We start from the raw sequence: 19,751 nt of genomic DNA on the forward strand, positions 1-19,751 counted from the left end.
GGAGTAAACAGGCATCTCATCATAATTCGAATTCAAAAGAGCGTCGGAAATAGCAGGCAGGAGAGTCAATTCAAACTTGTGCCGCGGAATCATTAGAGTATCCACTAGAACTACATCCACAATAGTGATGGGTAGGAACCATATGTAGTTTGTGTTACACACAGGCCTGTACAAACCAGTTGCAGGCATGATACCTATGTTCCTTATACGGTATAAGGTTCCTGGAATCAAAAGTCCGGTAAATTGATTCCAAATAGCAGGTGAAACAACTGCAACCATGTGCGTATTCTGTAATATAAAGAGAGTATATACATGAATAATGAATATGAAAAATAGAAACATGGTGAACTCAATTACTTGCAATAGATTAAAAGCAATCACACCTCACAGTCGAGTAAAATAAGATTGTGTCTCGAGACCTCTCCATGACCATTCATTGACCTCCACATTCCTGTCACCCTAACTTTCAACGTCCATGCAATTTGAGTGGCATTCAGATCGGACAAATGTTGATGGTCATCCATACCTGGCTGAAAGATGATAAATGTTTATAGGATTAATGTATTATGTATAGTATTTTTTGTTAAAATTGAAGAGAAATATGTGTACAAACCTATATGTTCTTCAACAATTTTAGCGTAGAACAACTATAAAAGTTACTGAATATATAGTACTGTCTTAGTAGAATAGGATCGATTTTGAATATGGGAAAGATACTCAATAACACCAATTTTAAAGGAAGATATTGTCATCTTGATTGTAGGAAGTTAGGATAATTTTTATAGGTTGTGGTATACTCTGTAAATCACAAATAATACGCATATTATATCATAATCCTAAACAAAGCAATGTGTGAATCAGGATTGCCATAATTAAGGTATTGATTTATGTCAAAATTAAGGAGCATATTTTGAGGTTATTCACGGGAAATATCGTGGAAACTTGTATAATGAGATGGAAAGTAGTTATATTTGGTAAATTTCAATATTGAGTAATGCGGGGAATTTAAAACATATAGTCTGACACTTTATTTTGAATTTAAGGCTGCTCATCATGAATGTATCTAGTCAAATTTAAGAACTTGTCTTCTCTTGAAAAAATGATATTTTCGCTATACAATTTGAAATTAAACATTTCTTTCCATTATAAAATCTTATGTCCATAAAGGACATTGATTGTCAAATTAAATGTTGTACGACAGGGTCCTTGATAAATAAGCACTACTTTTTAATAAAAGTAGTGCTTCAACCATGCTTCATTAAACGTAGATGATCAAGGTAATATTTAAATATTATAAACCAAACTTTTATTTATGTGTGATGACACTGATTATAGTTATGAAGGATTAAAAATCAAATACATAGATAACAAATATTGAGAACAGGGTAAAAACCTTGTTAAGCAATCGAAATTGCAAATAATGTCACGTGGACAATAACTGTAAAAAATCATTCAGCCATAAGCAAGATGAAAGCTCTGAAAAATACTCAAAGTTGAAGCATTCTATCAACCTTCCTGCAAGCAAATGTAACATATTCATTAATTAAATTAGGTGGACATAGTTTTAGAGTGATGAATAAAGACAATTCCTAGTTAGCGAAAAGCACTTTAGTATATAAGTAAATAGGATGTCTAACATAGGATGCTAGTTATTGTCAGTACCTTCTTAATTTTTTTGGTAACAGATTTAGCAGAGCCTGGAGTACCATTACCGTCATCACCTTCAGAGTACTATACATGCAAAGACGTTTTAATAAGAAAGTCTGCAAATATTAGTATTCAGCATGGAATACTAAAGAGAACTCAAATGTAACATAACCGTATTATAATCTCACTTCAAACCCCATGTTGATGGAATAATCTTCGGACAGAATTGGAGATTCAGAAGGAGTTGGAGTGTTCATCGTTGGTTCATATAAATCATCAGCATAAAAGATGTTGTTATCCTCTACAACGTTTGATTTTATCAGACCGAGCTCAACTGAAATTAGTCTTACGACTAATGATTTAATCACTTCTGGAAAGGCTTTAGAGGAATCCTGAACACAGTTGTAGAAAATAAGAATGCATATGTGGTATAACATGGTGACGCTGCAGCTGTTTTATTTCAACAGTTAATTACATTATCGTAATCAGAAACCACCTTTGCAGCACTTGTTCCAAGAACCCTTCTAGAAACTCGATCATTCAAAACAATATTACAGGAAAATGTCTCATCCTCGGCAAGGACCATGATACGAAACCTTGAGAAAATAGTTAGCTATTTTTTAAAGGCTTTAATTAACAGTATCAAGCCTACAAATATTTCCAATAAATTGAAATAGTTAGGTTACCTCTTCGGAGACACGGGAATATTTCGAGGACATTGGGTACATTTGAATACTGTTCCAATGCGCCCAACCTCGTGAAGACATTTGTTACAGCTATAAAACCACCAATTTATTTCCTCATCGACCTTAATGATCTTAAAGGTGCAGCAAATTCTTTTCTGGGGTACGATGAAAATGTAATATTTAACAACAAAAGCAACCATATAAAAAATACCATTATATAAATGCAATACCTTGAGGTGATCGTATGTCAGATTCTCATTAAGGTCTTTGAGTGACAATTTTTCAAATAATGTGGGAACCAGTTCAATTTATTTAGCTTGGAACAATTTGTCTCTTTTCATTATATATCCTTCCTCAAGCAACCTAAACATATTGAAGAAATTAATAAATAGAGCAAAATGTCGATAAGTTAATTTTAAATCTATATTTACTTGTTACCTCTGCCTCATATCATTCACAGATTCATCATCTAGATTTATATATAGATGAGTAGATGGTAATTGTGACGCTCTCAATCTCGGGGTTAGGAAATGAGGACTCACACACCTCTAATTTAATAATTAAATATGCATAAACCCCGATTAACTACTAACAGGATCAACAAGATAAAGTATGAGACAAGATTACAACTACCAATCATAAAATATAACTTACAAACCCAAAATATTATTAAATAAACAATATCGATTCCAGCTGGGAACCGACAGATAACCCATTGTATCTTTAAACACTTCTTTCTAAGCGTGAGCTCACTCATGATTACCACTACTTGCTCTGGTAACCGGAAGCCCTCAACACGGTAGGGACCACCAGGTACGCTCTTACGAGCAGTGCGCCTAAGCCTGGCCATCTTCTTGCTTAACTGCCATAGTTAGATTAAAACAAAACAAATGAGTATAAAACTCAGCAAGTAACTATATAGCAGTTCTACGATATCAATTCACAATATGCTTTACCAAACTCAGGGCATTCTACTTTATTTGATCTAGGTGGCAGATTTCCAGCTTTTGGGTTAAGGAAAGGTTTTTGAAGGAACAATATGGAGCTTTTAAGGAACAAGGCTCAACGTGATTCGAAAGCCAACATTCATCACAAATCAATAAAGGATCAGAATAAATCTTTCAATAGAGGAAAGCAACAGTATTTCAATATATGGACTCAATCATATGATCAACAGATTTAAGAATCAGGGTTCTCGAGCTTTAAGCTTCACATCATAATCAACTCTTTTCAAAGCAATATAAACCATTTTCATTTAAAAAAATCAATTTACTGAACAGAAAGTTTCAGTTCCCTTTTTTAAATAATCATTTAGAACCCTTGATTGGATCACTTTATCTTTCCATTTCATATTAATACGGGTGATCAGCCCGTACCGACCTCCATCCGGTCTTTAAGGTACCAATCGGCATAATTTCAGCCTTAAGTTGGACTAGCCCCGCTAGCCTCTTACCATGACTGGACTAGTCCCACTAGCCTCTTACGTCCCAATCCAATCAATCATGAATTCATTTGGAAAACCTTGAGTTGGAAAAAACAAATAGGTTTTCTAAAATTCATTTTATCATTACCAAGCATTTGAAATCATTCGGACTCATTCAAGTCGAAACTCATTCTTAATTCAGATTTTAAGGAAACAAAGTTCAGGGAGTGATTCAAAGATAAACAAGGAAAATTCATAAGGATTCTGTATCAAGGATAACAAGGCACTAAATTAGAAGGATCAACATATGTTTAGGGATCAATAGGGTGATCAGGAGGAACAAGGTATCATTAAACAGGGTTAACAAGGATAATCAGAGGGTTCAATATATATTTCATGGCTCAATACATAATTTGAACAGAAAGGACAGATTATCAAAGGGTTGAATCATTAAGTTTATCAATAACAGTTTATCAAGAACAAAGGCAGGGTATCTCAAATCAATATCAGGGTTTCATAATTAAACAGTTCAATACTCTACATGGTATGGACAATATTCTCTTTATAACCATTTACACAAGTAATCAGAGTTACTTGCTTGAATTTGCTTTCCTGAAGGTTGAATTACTGCCACCTAGTAAATCATTTCCTTTCCTAGCCTGAATGCCCTCACGCTCCGAATCTACAATAAAACCAAAACCTTAATCAAATTCTCAACTCTCGTTCCCAGAACGATTACTATTTACGCTAATCCTATCAAACGATTGACCTTAACTATACGAGTATAGTTACACAAATACACATATCATATAATATACTTCGTTCTTACCCTTTCCAAGTATTCAACGAACAACTTATATCTTAAAACACGCTTTTAATTTGACTTTAAACCAAATCAAGCAACCACAACTCACATGAGTACACATTTCATTCAAAACTCAATTCCATAATCATAACAATACTTATAACCGTTTAGAATCAAGGCGACTAATTCTTCCTTTTTAAAATTCTATAATTCGAACCAAAAATAGCAAATAAGGAAACATTTTCTAAAATTTTCACATGCAATCACCTAGTTATCTTCTATAATCAAATCCATCAGTTAAACTTGAATTTGACTTCTTAAAAATCATGGTCCATTTGGCCCTACTATAAATACCAATCAAAATTAATCAATTTTTCATACCAAATCCACATAAACTCATAAACAATCATTTAGTCATGTAATCCAACTTAATATTCTTATAAAACAACTATACCATTTGAATTTCTCAAGAAATACAACATACATCTTTAATTTGATCTTACAAATGACATGCAAGAGTATTTTCATGGTTTAAACCTAAATCCTAGTTGATTCAAGCAAGGATAACACACCAAGTTGCTATCTTTTTTTTTATTAAGCAAGAATTCGGACCAAACATAACACAATCCCGCATGCATACTCGATTTTAACCTTTAATTCAATTTGGGCCCTTTGTTGATCCATCAATTTCAAAAACAACTATCAAACAATCATTTTTATCAATCAAAAATCAATTTGTTCTTTAAAAACCCAAAACCCTATTCGGCTTTTTGCACTAATCAACACATGCATGGACAATTTCGACCCTTTTACAGTACCAATCACTCTAATCATACAATAATTTCTAAGATTAAACATTAACAACTCATTTTCATCAACTAACATCAACTTAATTCTCTTAAAATCAAAACCCATTCGGGTGTTTTCAAGATTAACACATGCAACAATCAAAAGAACAAGTTTTGGTGTAGTAGAGCTCTGTGTTTACATCATCACTCACCACCGGTTCACCGGAGTTCATCACCGGTGGCGGTGGCTTCACAGTGGTGCCCTCATTCGAGGGTGTCCAACCACGAAACCCCCGTTTTCCATCAATTACTCAAAATAACTAACATGCACATCTTCTATATCATTCATTTACAAGGAATCATGCTTAAACAAGATGATATCAACAAGAACAACAAGTACCAAGTGGTTCTCGGGTGAAAACATACACATCGAGCACACACATCTACATGCAAGTAGATATACATATATGCACACTCTTCTACCTACATATAGGTGTTTATCAAGAAGATTTAGGGATGATTGGTGAGATTAAACAAGGAAAATATAGGTATACCGAGAGAGATAGAAGAAAGCCGAGAGAGAAAGAGAGTGAGTGTGTTCGAGAGAGAGAAAGAGAGAAAAGAGAGAAGAGAAAGTGAGTGCACGGGAGGAAGAGAAAGAAAAAGAAAGGGAAGTGGGTTTATATACCACTTAAAAATAAGGGCAAATTTGTAATCTACTAATTCCCTTTCTAGCTCTTTTGTTCCTTTTCTTTTTACTCAAATGTAACAAAAATCAAATATAAAGTATATCTCTCTCGGGAAGTCGAGAATTATTGAAAATGACAATTTTAATACGTAGGCCTCGAAATTAGCTTTTTAACCATTACTCATAATAGATTTTTGAGCAGACGGTTGATTTTATATGAATTTCGCAAGCTTGCTTTAATAATTTCATTTTCCACATAAAATCAATTTAAAAATACAAAGACCAACAAATAAATCCACTCATCATTTTTAAAAAGTCTTTGGGACTACTACGAAGATATCAGAACAAATCCCATGTTTTTATCTTACTCGAATGATTTTATAAAATTGCGCGAAGGTTAATTAAACCTTTCTTTAAATCACGTAATTCCTTTAAAATACACAAAAACTGTCACAGAACACATAGCCATGCACACAGATAACAATCTCACATATATAATCACATAACAACTCAAGTCCGATCATAGAATTTATCCCTCTTTAATCTTTATCCTCTTTTACGCGTACCGGGTCACGTTCAGCCTGATGGCCCGACGCTCAGCGTTTCGATTACGCTTCTCATTATCTTTACCAATCAACACGTCACTTAGGACGAAATACTTTATTTACATATTCATTTCATTTAATCACACAAAATTCACATTTTATACTCTTTAACTCCTTATTAGGACGGGTTTCGTTCTACCTGACGGCCCGACACCACAGCTTAACTTCTAAGCTGACTCTTTAAATTAGAACGTTTTTATCTACGCTCCTATATTCTAATATACAGAAAAGACATTTAATCAGCACTTAGTCACATAATTATAATCACATCTCATAACACAAACTTTATTGACTTACTTACGTCATAAAATCCTCAGTCGTCACAATCTACCCGCCTTAAAAGGATTCTGTCCTTAGAATCTAATCTAAGTAAATAGATAGGGATACTTTTCTTTCATTTCGCTTTCTAATTCCCAAGTCGATTCTTCGACTAATGGATTTCTCCACAACACTCTAACTAGAGGTACAACTTTATTTCTAAGCGTCCTTTCTTTTCGATCCAAAATTCGCACTGGCTGTTCCAAATAGGACAAATCTGGTTGGATTTCCACTGGTTCCAACTCGATCACGTGGCTCGCATCAGCATTATACTTCTTTAGAAGAGAGACATGAAACACATTATGCAGATGTTGCATTTGCGGAGGTAGCGCCAATTCATACACCACTTTCCCAACTCGTCGCAATACTTCAAATGGTCCAATGTACCTAGGACTCAGTTTCCCTTTCTTTCCGAAGCGGGTTAAACCTTTCCAAGGAGATATCTTTAACAAGACTTTGTCTCCAGTTTCGAATTGCACATCTTTCCGTTCTTCATTTGCGTACTTTGCCTGTCGATCTTGAGCTGCAATTAATCTCTTTTGAATCGTTTCAACCTTTTCCTTCGTTTGCTGAACTAGCTCTGGGCCAATTAATTTGCGCTCACCAACTTCATCCCAATAAGTAGGGGATCTACATTTCCTTCTATACAACGCTTCATAAGGCGGCATGCCAATACTCGCGTGATAACTGTTGTTGTAGGAAAACTCAATTAAGGGCAAATGATCGTCCCAATTTCCTTTGAAATCTATTGCACAGGTTCGCAACATATCTTCAATCGTCTGAATTATCCTTTCACTTTTTCCATCTGTCTGCGGATGATATGCCGTACTCATTTTCAATTTTGTTCCCAAATGATCATGGAATTATCGCCAAAATCTCGAATTAAACCTTGGATCTCTATCAGACACGATTGATACAGGAACTTCATGACGCATCACGATGTCATCTAGATACAATTTGACCAACTTTTCCAATGAAAACCTTTCGTTTATCGGCAAGAAATGTGCTGACTTTGTCAACCGATCGATTACCACCCAAATCACATCGTGATTTGACTTGTTTTTAGGTAATCCTACCACGAAATCCATCGCTATATGTTCCCATTTCCATTCGGGTATGTCTAGTGGCTGAAGCAATCCGCTTGGCCTTTGATGTTCCACTTTGACTCTTTGGCACATGTAACATTTACTTATCCATTCCGTAATTTCCTTTTTCATATTTGGCCACCAATAACTTTCTTTTAAATCCTGGTACATCTTCGTACTTCCAAGGTGAATTGAAAATCTCGAGTTATGCGCTTCTTGTAAAATCTCGTGCTTTAGTTCCATGACATTAGGTATCCAAATACGTGAGTTAACACGGTATATCCCTTTTCCATCCTTTTGAGCTTTAATTTCTTCTCCCGTCAACTTATCCTTTTCGCGATTCATCACTTGCTCTTGACAACATCGAATCTTTTCCAAAATCTCGGGTTGAAACAACATTGCATATATAGCTTCACCTCCATATTCTGGAGTCTGCACCTCTATTTCCATCTTTTCAAAGTCCTTGATTAATTCTTCCGATGACGTTAACATATTCAACCTTTCTTTTCGACTTAAAGCATCGGCTACCACATTCGCTTTTCCAGGATGATAGTTTATCGTACAATCATAATCTTTGATCAATTCCATCCACCTTCTTTGTCGCATATTCAATTCTTTCTGAGTAAAGATATACTTTAAACTTTTATGATCCGTATAAATCTTGCACTTTTCCCCGTACAAATAATGCCTCCAAATCTTAAGGGCAAACACAATTGCTGCCAATTCCAAATCATACGTTGGATACTTTTGCTCGTGCGGCTTGAGTTGCCTTGACGCGTATGCTATTACCTTCCCGTGTTGCATTAACACGCATCCAAGTCCTTTATACGAAGCATCACTGAATATCATAAATTATATACTTCTTCTTCCAATTCTCCATTAAGAAAAGCACTTTTTACATCCATTTGAAAGACTTTAAACTTTTTGTGAGCAGCATAAGCCAGAAATATCCTTATGGCTTCCAATCTAGCAACTGGTGCAAATATTTCATAATAATTTACAGAGATGAAAATTTAAAACTTCATTCTCAAATCTCAGCTGATCATGATCATTGAAACCTTCAAGTCCAATAATCTTCTTATCATCAAAAGAGACACTGATAGATTACATGACCCTTGTTCTTAAATTATAGACTTTGAAGGCTTTTGTGGAAAGTGGATATCCAACAAAAATTCCTTCATCAGCTTTTAGATCAAATTTGGATAGTTGTTCAGGATGAGTCTTAAGAACAAAACACTTGCATCCAAATACATGAAAGTACTTTAGATTTGGCTTCTTTTTCTTCACCATCTCATATGGTGTCTTTCCATGCTTGTTGATAAGTGTTGCATTCTGAGTAAAATAAGCAGTCTGCACAGCTTCAGCCCAAAAGTAGGTTAGTAACTTTGCTTCATCAAGCATAATTCGTGCAGCTTCAATAAGAGTTCTATTCTTTCTTTCAACAACTCCATTTTGCTGTAGAGTTCTGGGAGCAGCGGATTCCTGCTTTATTCCATGGTCTTTGCAGAACTCTTCCATAATCATATTCTTGAACTCAATGCCATTATCACTTCTTATGATTTTCACAGAGTCTTTGACCAATTTATCCAGTTGTTTGACATGATCAATCAAGATAGATGCAATTTCACTTTTTGTGTGCAAGACCAGTAATGATTAGTTTTAAGGACCCAGACTTGCTTGGATCCTTTGGCCTTATTAAGTTTGTTAGCATTTGCAGCGGATTTAACTTCAGAGTTTATGCTAACATTTTTCATACAGATTTTACAGTATCAGACTTTGCATCAGAACTTACACTAGAAGGAATAATGCTAACTTTCTTTAAAGAAGGTTTTATTTGATAATAATCATAGTACAAACTATGATATTCCTTACAAGTATAAATGGAATGCTATAAACTACCACAATGAAAACAAGGATTTTGTGGTTTAAACCTAACAGTCTGACTCTTAACTGCTGATTTTGGAGGTAAAGAATTTATATCCTTATTCTTCCTGCAAAAAGAAGCAAGATGGTTAGTGTTTCCACATGTATTGCATTTCTTTCTAGGAGCATTAGGAACAGACTTATAATTATTGCTTTTATTCACATTCCTTTTGTTAGGGCGAAATCACACACTAATATTCACGCAAGTATACGCGTTCGCAAGTAATATAGAATACTTTCTAGTTCGTTCCCTCAGAGACTCAGACTAATTTATTGTCTAATTTAACTCACTCACCAATGTATGACTACTTCTCAATGTTAAGATAATAACACTTAAAATTGTTGATTAAATATTAACTATAATTAACTACTTAATTAACCACTTAACTAACACTTCAATTTATCAATAATAAAACACTCATGAGATCACAACTTCATTATTACTTCCTTCTATAGCCATAGTTATTACCTTTAGCATGTGACAGTGATGATATTAATCGAATAACACGAAACTGATAAAAGCCAACTTTCATTGTACTAATACCATTCTACCAAACATCCACAATTAAGATAGAAGTTGAATAGTCATCAATTATGTTGAGTTCCTATATGTCTACAGAAATTGACAACACAACGATTTAAGCACAAGTTATCCCTTTTTGATTACATAGGGCAAATAAAACTATTAGAGTTACCCACTAATCATGCACAACGTACATGAACCTATGCTAGCATGGCAAGTTCTAAATCTCAAGATCCACCGTCGCTTCACAAGAGATTAACACCCTATCTTATATGTTCGCGACGCACATAAGACGAATACGCACAACCAATACTAGATATCATGCAATCATCACATACTAAAGTATTAAACAATTAACTAAAGAATTCCATAATAAATCCGTTGCAACCCATAATAGAACTTATCGCCATCATGGGTTCATATGAAATCATGATAAACAAACACAAGAAAATAATAACTAAACTGATTATATTTAAACAGAGTACGTCACAAGAGTAAATAAGTCAAAGCAAGAAAACTAGCATCCAACGTTACAACGAAACAAGAATCACAAGAATATATGCTTCCTCTTCGCTATAGTGTGCTAAATCGGTCTTCTTCCTTATCTCCTTCGCTTCTTGCAAAACACAATCTAAAACATAATCTCCTCTTAATACTCTGTGAAAAACGTCTCAAATCTACCTATATAATAGTCCTATAAAACTCAGATTACATAGAAGTTGGAAGCCAAACAGAAGTAGAAGTCTAAAATAATATATCTTTTTCCCCGACCCTGCGCGGCTGCTCAGCATTTCTACGCGGGCGCGCAAGGCTGCTGCGCGGCCGCTCAGCATTGCTGCGCGGGCGCGCAGGACCCTACTGGAAAAATTCCAGGTTTGCTCCATTTCTTCGCCGTAATCTGCCCGTTCTTTTCCTCTCTCAATGGTGAACACATGCCAAGGCTTATTCTTGATGATTCCTCCTCCGAAATGCAACTAATACCCTGAAATGCATAAACACTAGAAAAATGCATCAAATACATAAAATACTTGATTTCAAGACACCAATTTAAGCCATTTTAAGACGTTCTAAGTGGTATAAAATGCCATTTATCACACCCCCAAACTTAAATCGATGCTTGTCCTCAAGCGTCACAGACTCAAAACAAATAAAAAATATGCATGAATGCAATCTATATGAAAATACAACGATCCCCCTTACTACAATTAACCAACCAAATTGTCACGTCTCAACGAATGCAGTTAGACACTAAAGATCAATAAACTCATGCAAACAGACATACAGCCAGAAACGTGGTGTGTGCAAATGCTTAACAGATATGCTTCAGAACTAGACCAATTACTATGACTAGACTATCCTCAAGGCAATCCTACGATTATACAAAGAATAAAAATTCTAGGCACAAAGTGATATACAACACTACAAGAACTCTGGAGCTTACTACGGAATCGTGCTTTTTATTTATAACTCAAATGCTTATTTGACCGTGCAATGAGTGAGGTCCACAAAAGACTTATACAATGGTATCCATGTAACGAGCGTTAGGTTAGCGGATCCCAGACTCTAAAAGCCTTAGGTCACTAGGCACAAAGTCCCCTAAGAACTTAATAACTCGAATACCAAAGAGCCCACTCTTGATCAATTATGCAAAAAATATATTTTTTTTTCTCTTTTTCTCTTTTTTTTTCTCTTTTTTTTTTCCTCTCTGAGCAAGTGCGTTTCGCTCCATCTTGCTCAACCCTAGACTACTCGCATAACATGCGAGCCGGCTACTAGCCATTTGACGCCTAGCCACAACTAGCAACAAATTCCATTTTTACTCCATTTTTTTTCTTTTTCATGCCCTTACCACTAAGAACCTATTATCAAATTCTAAGCATAATAAATAGATTATCCTCGAAAATAATCAGATCATAACAACAATCTAACCCTTAAGCATTCTCTAAGACTTAGTGAAAATACAAGTGCTTGTAGCATGCATATCAACCTACACAACTTAATAACACTTTAATGCTATCACTACACTCGCATCAATATCACAATTCAGTCGATAAATCATTACAAAAGGGATCATGGTATATGCATGAGCTATATGATATGACAAACAAATAAAGTTATATATAAAAAAAATTATATGGCAAAAATTATGCAACTATATGAACTAACTATCATGAATATGCAGCTATATGACACACACAAAATATTCCTTAACTACCACCCCCAAACTTAAAATCTTCACTGTCCCTAGTGAAGGTAGTAGAAAGGAACACAGGGTATACCTACTCGGAGCCATCATCATCATCACCCTCAGTGGGTGGAGTATCAGGCGGCGGGTATGCAGAGTCCTCACCAAAAACTGGCCACTGGATATCAGCTCCAAGGTCTCGAAAAGTAGTCCCTAACGCAAGGGTGAGCTCCTGAGCAAACCTGCTCTGCGTCTCATACATGGCATCCATCCACCGTGAAAGCCTCTTATACTGGGCATCACCCATCCCAGCACCCTCCTGAGCTCTCGAAGAACTAGCCTCACCACGCCCTGGCCTGGCCATAGTAGCACCTCGTGCTGGACGCCCTCCTGGAAGATGATAACCCAGCCCATGCTCCTCAGGCTCACCACCGGTCCACTCCTGCATCCCATTCAGAGTGCCAGAATCTATCGGAGCTGCTGGCAACTGCAACTGCTCATGAGCCGGCCAGTTCACTCCTACCGCTCGGCATAGCTTTGTAACCGTGGATGCATACGGGATGTTCATATGCTTTGCTCCCCTTAAAAACTTCAGAATTCCTTGGTAGATAAACTCACCAAGGTCCACATAGTATTCCTCATTCAGAATTCCCCACAACAACTGTACTCTCTCAACTGTGACCTCGTGTGCATATGAAGAAGGCAAAATATTAGAAAATATAAATGCATTCCATGCACGGGCATACCTGTTTATGGCGATCGCCGGAAAGTGACGATACTCATTATTGGCTGGACTGCGGTTCCAAACTGTGCCCGGTCGACAGAGAGTCGCACAAATCAAATCCAAGTCAAAATCCTCAGCAGTCTTTTCATTCCAGTTCTCCTCCTCGGGCTTTCTCTCTCGCTGTCCAATCACACGGCGAATCGCCGCAGGATGATAATCAACCGTCAGCCCACGAACTACAGAAAACCCATTCTTTTCAGCCTTCGCGTTCGCGTAGAACTCGCGAACAACACTCATCGGTACTGCTTTGGGTGACTCATAAAAAGCTATCCACCCCTTCTCTGCAATCATGGGCAACAACTCACCATCCCTCCCTGATGGTAAAAACCCCCTCTCCTTCAGAATCGGCTTCCCCAACAGCCTAGTGTACTCCTCCTCCGCAGCTCTGTCAGTTAACCGAGGCCTTGCAGCAGTACCCCTTGATGAATCAGCAGTAGGAACTGTGCTGCTGCTGTCAATAGTGCGTGCTCTCTTGGGTGCCATTGATTTGTGAATAAAGTGTGTAAGAACTGATTTTTGATGTTTATGAGAGGGTTTAAGTGTAGGAAGTTGTGGGAGATATGTAGGATAGGTGTATGTATATATAGGGTGTGGAGTAGGTTAAATTAGATTAGGAGTGGGGTTGAGGGATAAAATCATGGGGTAATGGGAAAAGAATTCGTGGGTTTATGGGCTGTGATGGGTTTTTTGTGTTTTTGTTTTTTGTTTTTTTTTTTTTCTGAGCTGTAAAAAAAATTCTGGAACTCGACCCCTGCGCGGCCGCTCAGCATAGCTGCGCGGGCACGCAGAGGGTCTCTGGAATTTTTTTTTCAGCCCCTGTTTTCTGATTTTTTTGTGTTTTTGGATAGGTTATTAACTTCTAAGGGTTCCTGTAACAACAATTCATGGGTTGCCTCCCACGCAGCGCTTCTTTTTCGTCATTAGCTTGATGTTCCGTACCTTTCTCACGTAGTCAACAAAATGGCACTAACCACCTCTCGGTTTGCCATGTCCCCATAGTAGTGCTTCAACCGCTGACCGTTAACCTTGAATGCTTGGTCCGAATCATTCTCAAAAATTTCCACCGCTCCATGTGGAAACACAGTTTTGACAATAAAAGGTCCAGACCACCTTGATTTCAACTTCCCAGGAAAAAGTCGGAGCCGAGAGTTGAATAACAGAACTTGTTGCCCTGGCACAAATAACTTAGGATGTAGCTTCCTATCGTGCCACCTCTTCACCTTTTCCTTATACATTTTGTTATTCTCGTACGCTTGAAGTCGAAATTCATCAAGTTCATTAAGCTGAAGCATTCTTTTCTTACCAGTTGCATCTAAATCCAGGTTCAATTTCTTCAATGCCCAGTAGGCCTTATGCTCAAGCTCCACCGGTAGATGACATCCCTTACCGTACACCAACTGAAACGGTGACATCCCAAGTGGAGTTTTGTATGCTGTTCTATAAGCCCAAACAGCTTCATCGAGCTTTAAAGACCAATCCTTCCTTGACGGACAAACAACCTTCTCTAGAATGCGCTTTATCTCTCTGTTAGACACTTCCGCTTGACCATTTGTTTGCGGATGATAGGCAGTAGCTACTCGATGATTCACATTATAACGCTGCATCATAGAAGTGAACTTACGGTTGCAAAAATGCGATCCTTCATCACTTATGATTACCCGAGGTGTTCCAAACCTTGTGAAAAATTGCTTATGAAGAAAATTTAGCACTGCCTTTGCATCATTTGTCGGTAAAGCTTTAACTTCGACCCATTTTGAGACATAATCGACTGCCAGCAAGATGTACTGATTATTGCAAGACGAGACAAAAGGCCCCATGAAATCGATTCCCCATACATCAAAGACCTCAACTTCAAGCATCACATTTAATGGCATCTCATCCTTCCTTGACAAATTTCCCACTCTTTGGCAACGATCACACCTTAAAACAGACTGATGAGCATCCTTGAACAAGGTAGGCCAGAAAAAACCTGCTTGCAGAATACGAGATGCCGTCTTCTCACCTCCATAGTGTCCACCATAAACCGTGGAATGGAAGTCTCGTAATATCCCCTCCGTCTCACAGAACGGGATACATCTCCTGATGATCTGGTCAGCTCCTTGTCTAAATAAATATGGTTCATCCCACATATACCACTTCACCTCATGCAGAAACTTCTTCTTTTGCGCGGATGTCAAATTAGGAGGCATTATATTGCTGACAAGATAGTTTACAATATCTGCAAACCATGGTTCTTCCTCCTGAATTGCAAACAACTGCTCATCCGGAAAAGATTCATTGATTAACGTCCTATCTTGTGAAGTAGAATCGGGATTCTCCAACCTAGAGAGATGGTTAGCTACTTGATTCTCAGAACCTTTTCTATCTTTGATCTCTAACTCAAATTCTTGAAGTAAAAGCACCCAACGAATGACTCTCGGCTTCGAATCCTTCTTAGAAACCAGATAGCGAATAGCTGCATGATCAGTGAATACTGTCACTTTCGTACCAAGCAGATAAGATCGAAATTTCTCAAAGCCAAAGACTATAGCCAAAAGCTCCTTCTCAGTAGTGGTGTAGTTCAATTGGGCCCCATTTAAAGTCTTACTCGCATAGTAGACCACATGGAAGAGATTTTTCTTGCGCTGTCCCAGAACTGCACCTACCGCATAATCACTCGCATCACACATCATCTCAAACGGTTCTGTCCAATCTGGTGCTGTAATAACTGGTGCCGTGATCAAACTCTCCTTGAGAGTCTCGAATGCTGCCAAACATTCATCATCAAATTTGAAAGGCACATCTTTCTCAAGTAGATTGCACAACGGCTTAGATATCTTTGAAAAGTCTTTGATGAATCGCCGATAAAAACCCGCATGACCGAGAAAACTACGGATTCCTTTCACCGAATTAGGTGGGGGAAGATTTTCAATGACTCCCACCTTGGCCTTGTCCACCTCCAGACCTTTGCTAGAGACTTATGCCCAAGGATAATGCCTTCACGCACCATAAAATGACATTTCTCCCAATTAAGCACCAAATTAGTTTCCACGCATCTTTTGAGTACGGCGCGCAGATTATTCAAACATTCATCATATGAGTGTCCAAAGACGGAGAAGTCATCCATGAACACTTCGACGTTATTTCCAATCATGTCAGAGAATATAGCCATCATACATCTCTGAAAGGTGGCCGGGGCGCCACATAACCCAAACGAAACTCTACGAAAAGCAAATGTGCCAAATGGACAAGTGAAGGTAGTCTTTTCCTAATCCTCTGGTGCAATACAAATCTGATTATACCCGGAATAACCATCCAGAAGACAAAAATACTCATGTCCCGCCAATCTGTCAAGCATTTGATCAATAAATGGAAGAGGGAAGTGATCCTTCCTTGTGGCTTTGTTCAATTTTTTATAGTCCATGCATACTCTCCATCCTGTAACTGTTCGAGTAGGGATGAGCTCATTCTTTTCATTTGCGACAACAGTGATACCTCCTTTATTAGGTACACATTGCACGGGGCTCACCCACGAGCTGTCAGAAATAGGATAAATGATGCCTGCATCTAGCCATTTCAGAATTTCTTTCTTCACCACCTCCTTCATGATCGGGTTCAGTCTTCGCTGTTGTTCCACAGTTGGCTTACTTCCTTCCTCTAGCAGAATTTTATGCATATAATATGAAGGACTTATCCCCTTGATGTCTGCTATGGTCCATCCTATAGCCGATTTGAATTCTCTCAAAATCCTTAAGAGCTTGTCTTCCTCACTACCTGAAAGGTCAGCTGAAATAATAACAGGTAACGTAGATGAATCACCTAAAAAAGCATACCTCAAGTGTTCAGGTAATGGTTTGAGCTCTAAGGTAGGCGCTTCCTCTATTGATGGTTTGAGCTTCCCTTCAGCGTTCTTGAGGTCAGAAGTACCAAGAGATTCAAATGGTATATCCAGCTTTCGCTTCCAGGGAGAAGCGTTCAGATATTGTAATTGCTCGTTGCTATCTTCATCATCACTGTCAAATTCCCCCACTAAGGCCTTTTCCAATGCATCAGACATTAGCATGTGATCGAGTTCCGAAGTAACCAAAGAATCAATCACATCCACTTTTAAGCACTCCTCATCTTCTGTAGGGAATTTCATTGCCTTGAATACGTTGAAGGTCACATCCTGATCTTGGACCCGCATAGTAAGTTCCCCTTTTTGCACATCTATCAAGGTACGGCCAGTAGCCAAGAAAGGCCTCCCCAAGATTATGGGAATCTTCTTATCTTCCTCAAAATCCAGAATAACAAAATCTGCAGGAAAGAAGAGCTTATCCACCTTGACGAGCACATCCTCAACTATGCCCCTTGGGTAAGTAATGGAACGGTCAGCCAATTGTAGCGACATGTATGTGGGTTTTGGATCAGGCAGATCCAGCTTTTTAAAGATCGACAAGGGCATCAGATTAATGCTTGCTCCCAAATCACAAAGGCACTTGTCAAAAGTTAGATTGCCAATGGTGCAAGGAATGGTGAAGCTTCCTGGATCTTTCAGTTTTGGTGGTAACTTTTGTTGCAGAACCGCGCTGCATTCTTCCGTGAGAGCAACGGTTTCAAGGTCATCCAGTTTCACCTTCCTTGAAAGAATAGTCTTCATAAACTTCGCATAACTAGGCATTTGTTCCAGAGCCTCAGCGAAAGGTATATTGATGTAGAGTTTCTTGAACACCTCCAGAAACTTCCCGAACTGTCTATCCAGCTTTTGTTGCTGCAATCTCTTAGGAAAAGGTGGTGGAGGATAGAGCTGTTTCTCCCCTGTATTAGCCTCAGGCAGAGTGTGTTCAATAGTAGTCTTCCTTGGTTCCGCCGCTTTCTCCTTTTGCTTAAATTCTTCATCTCTAACTTCAGCTTCGACTTCTTTTGCCTTTTCAGCATCAACTACTTTTCCAGACCTTAAGGTAATAACCTTGACTTGCTCTTTAGCTTCCTTCCTGCCTGGTACTTCCATGTCACTGGGAAGAGTGCCAGGTTGACGATTGAGCACTGCATTGGCTAATTGACCGATTTGATTTTCCAAGGTCTTGATAGAAACCGCCTGACTCTTGCACAATAGCTTAAGTTCCTCAAAATCAGCACTAGTAGGTGCAGCTGCACTTCCCTGTTGAGGATATGATTGCCTTGTAGCATACTGCCGTGGTTGCTGGAATCCAGGTGGGTTAAACTGTTTACTCACTCCTTGCTGATATGGTGGCTGAATAGCATTCTGATTATTCCCCCAGCTGAAATTTGGATGATTTCTGTTGTTAGGATGATAGGTCGCTGGCACAGGCTGTTGTTGTCGCTGATAATTATTCACATACTGAACAGATTCATTGACAAGAGAACACTGATCCGTAGCATGAGAACCTGCACAAAGCTCACAAACCATAGCTATTTTATTAACTCCATACGTAGCCAAAGAATCAACCTTCATTGATAGCGCTTGGAGCTGGGCTGCAATAGCGGTGGCTGCATCAACTTCCAGAATACCTGCTACCTTGCCTGACGTCATCCTCTGAGTTGGGTTTTGATGCTCATTTGCAGCCATCGTCTCGATAAGATTATACGCCTCAGTATAGCTTTTAGCCCATAAGGCGCCTCCAGCTGCTGCATCGAGCATGGGCCGAGATTGGGCCCCCAAACCATTATAAAAACCAGTGATTACCATCCAATCCGGCATTCCATGATGTGGACATTTTCTCAACATTTCCTTGTAGCGTTCCCAAGCCTCGCACATAGATTCTGTAGGTTGCTGCACAAACTGAGTAAGAGCACTCCTCATAGCAGCAGTCTTTGCCATTGGATAAAACTTCACCAGAAACTTTTGCGCAAGATCTTGCCACGTAGTGATGGACCCAGCTGGTTCAGAATGTAACCAGTCTTTAGCCTTATCCCTCAGTGAGAATGGGAAGAGCCTCAACTTGATAGCCTCATCAGTCACGCCATTATACTTAAAAGTGCTGCAGATCTCGACAAAATTCCTTATGTGCATGTTGGGGTCTTCAATTGCCGCTCCTCCAAAAGAAACAGAATTCTGCACCATCTGAATAGTGCCCGGCTTGATTTCAAAGGTGTTAGCTTGAATAGCCGGATGAAGGATGCTTGACTGAATGTCATCAATTTTAGGCCGAGAAAAATCCATAAGAGCTGGATCAACTTGAACAATACGATCTCCCATGTTTACTGGTTCTTTCTGCTCAGTTCCTGAATCCGAATCCTCAAAATCTAACTTCTCCAGTGTATCAAGAACTTCGTCTTTCTCCTCAGCTGTATCTAAGGTCCTCTTGCGAG

At 38.3% G+C, this 19,751-nt stretch overlaps 1 non-coding gene across 1 annotated transcript; it reads left to right on the top strand.

The window, feature by feature from the left end:
* The first annotated feature begins 19,138 nt into the window (after positions 1-19,138).
* Positions 19,139-19,245, top strand: LOC141681464 (small nucleolar RNA R71). The gene has a single exon (XR_012558895.1). It is a non-coding gene; the product is annotated as a small nucleolar RNA R71 (small nucleolar RNA).
* The last annotated feature ends 506 nt before the right edge of the window (positions 19,246-19,751 follow it).

The sequence above is a fragment of the Apium graveolens genome, chromosome 8 (assembly GCF_009905375.1).
Source record: "Apium graveolens cultivar Ventura chromosome 8, ASM990537v1, whole genome shotgun sequence".
Taxonomy (NCBI): domain Eukaryota; kingdom Viridiplantae; phylum Streptophyta; class Magnoliopsida; order Apiales; family Apiaceae; genus Apium; species Apium graveolens.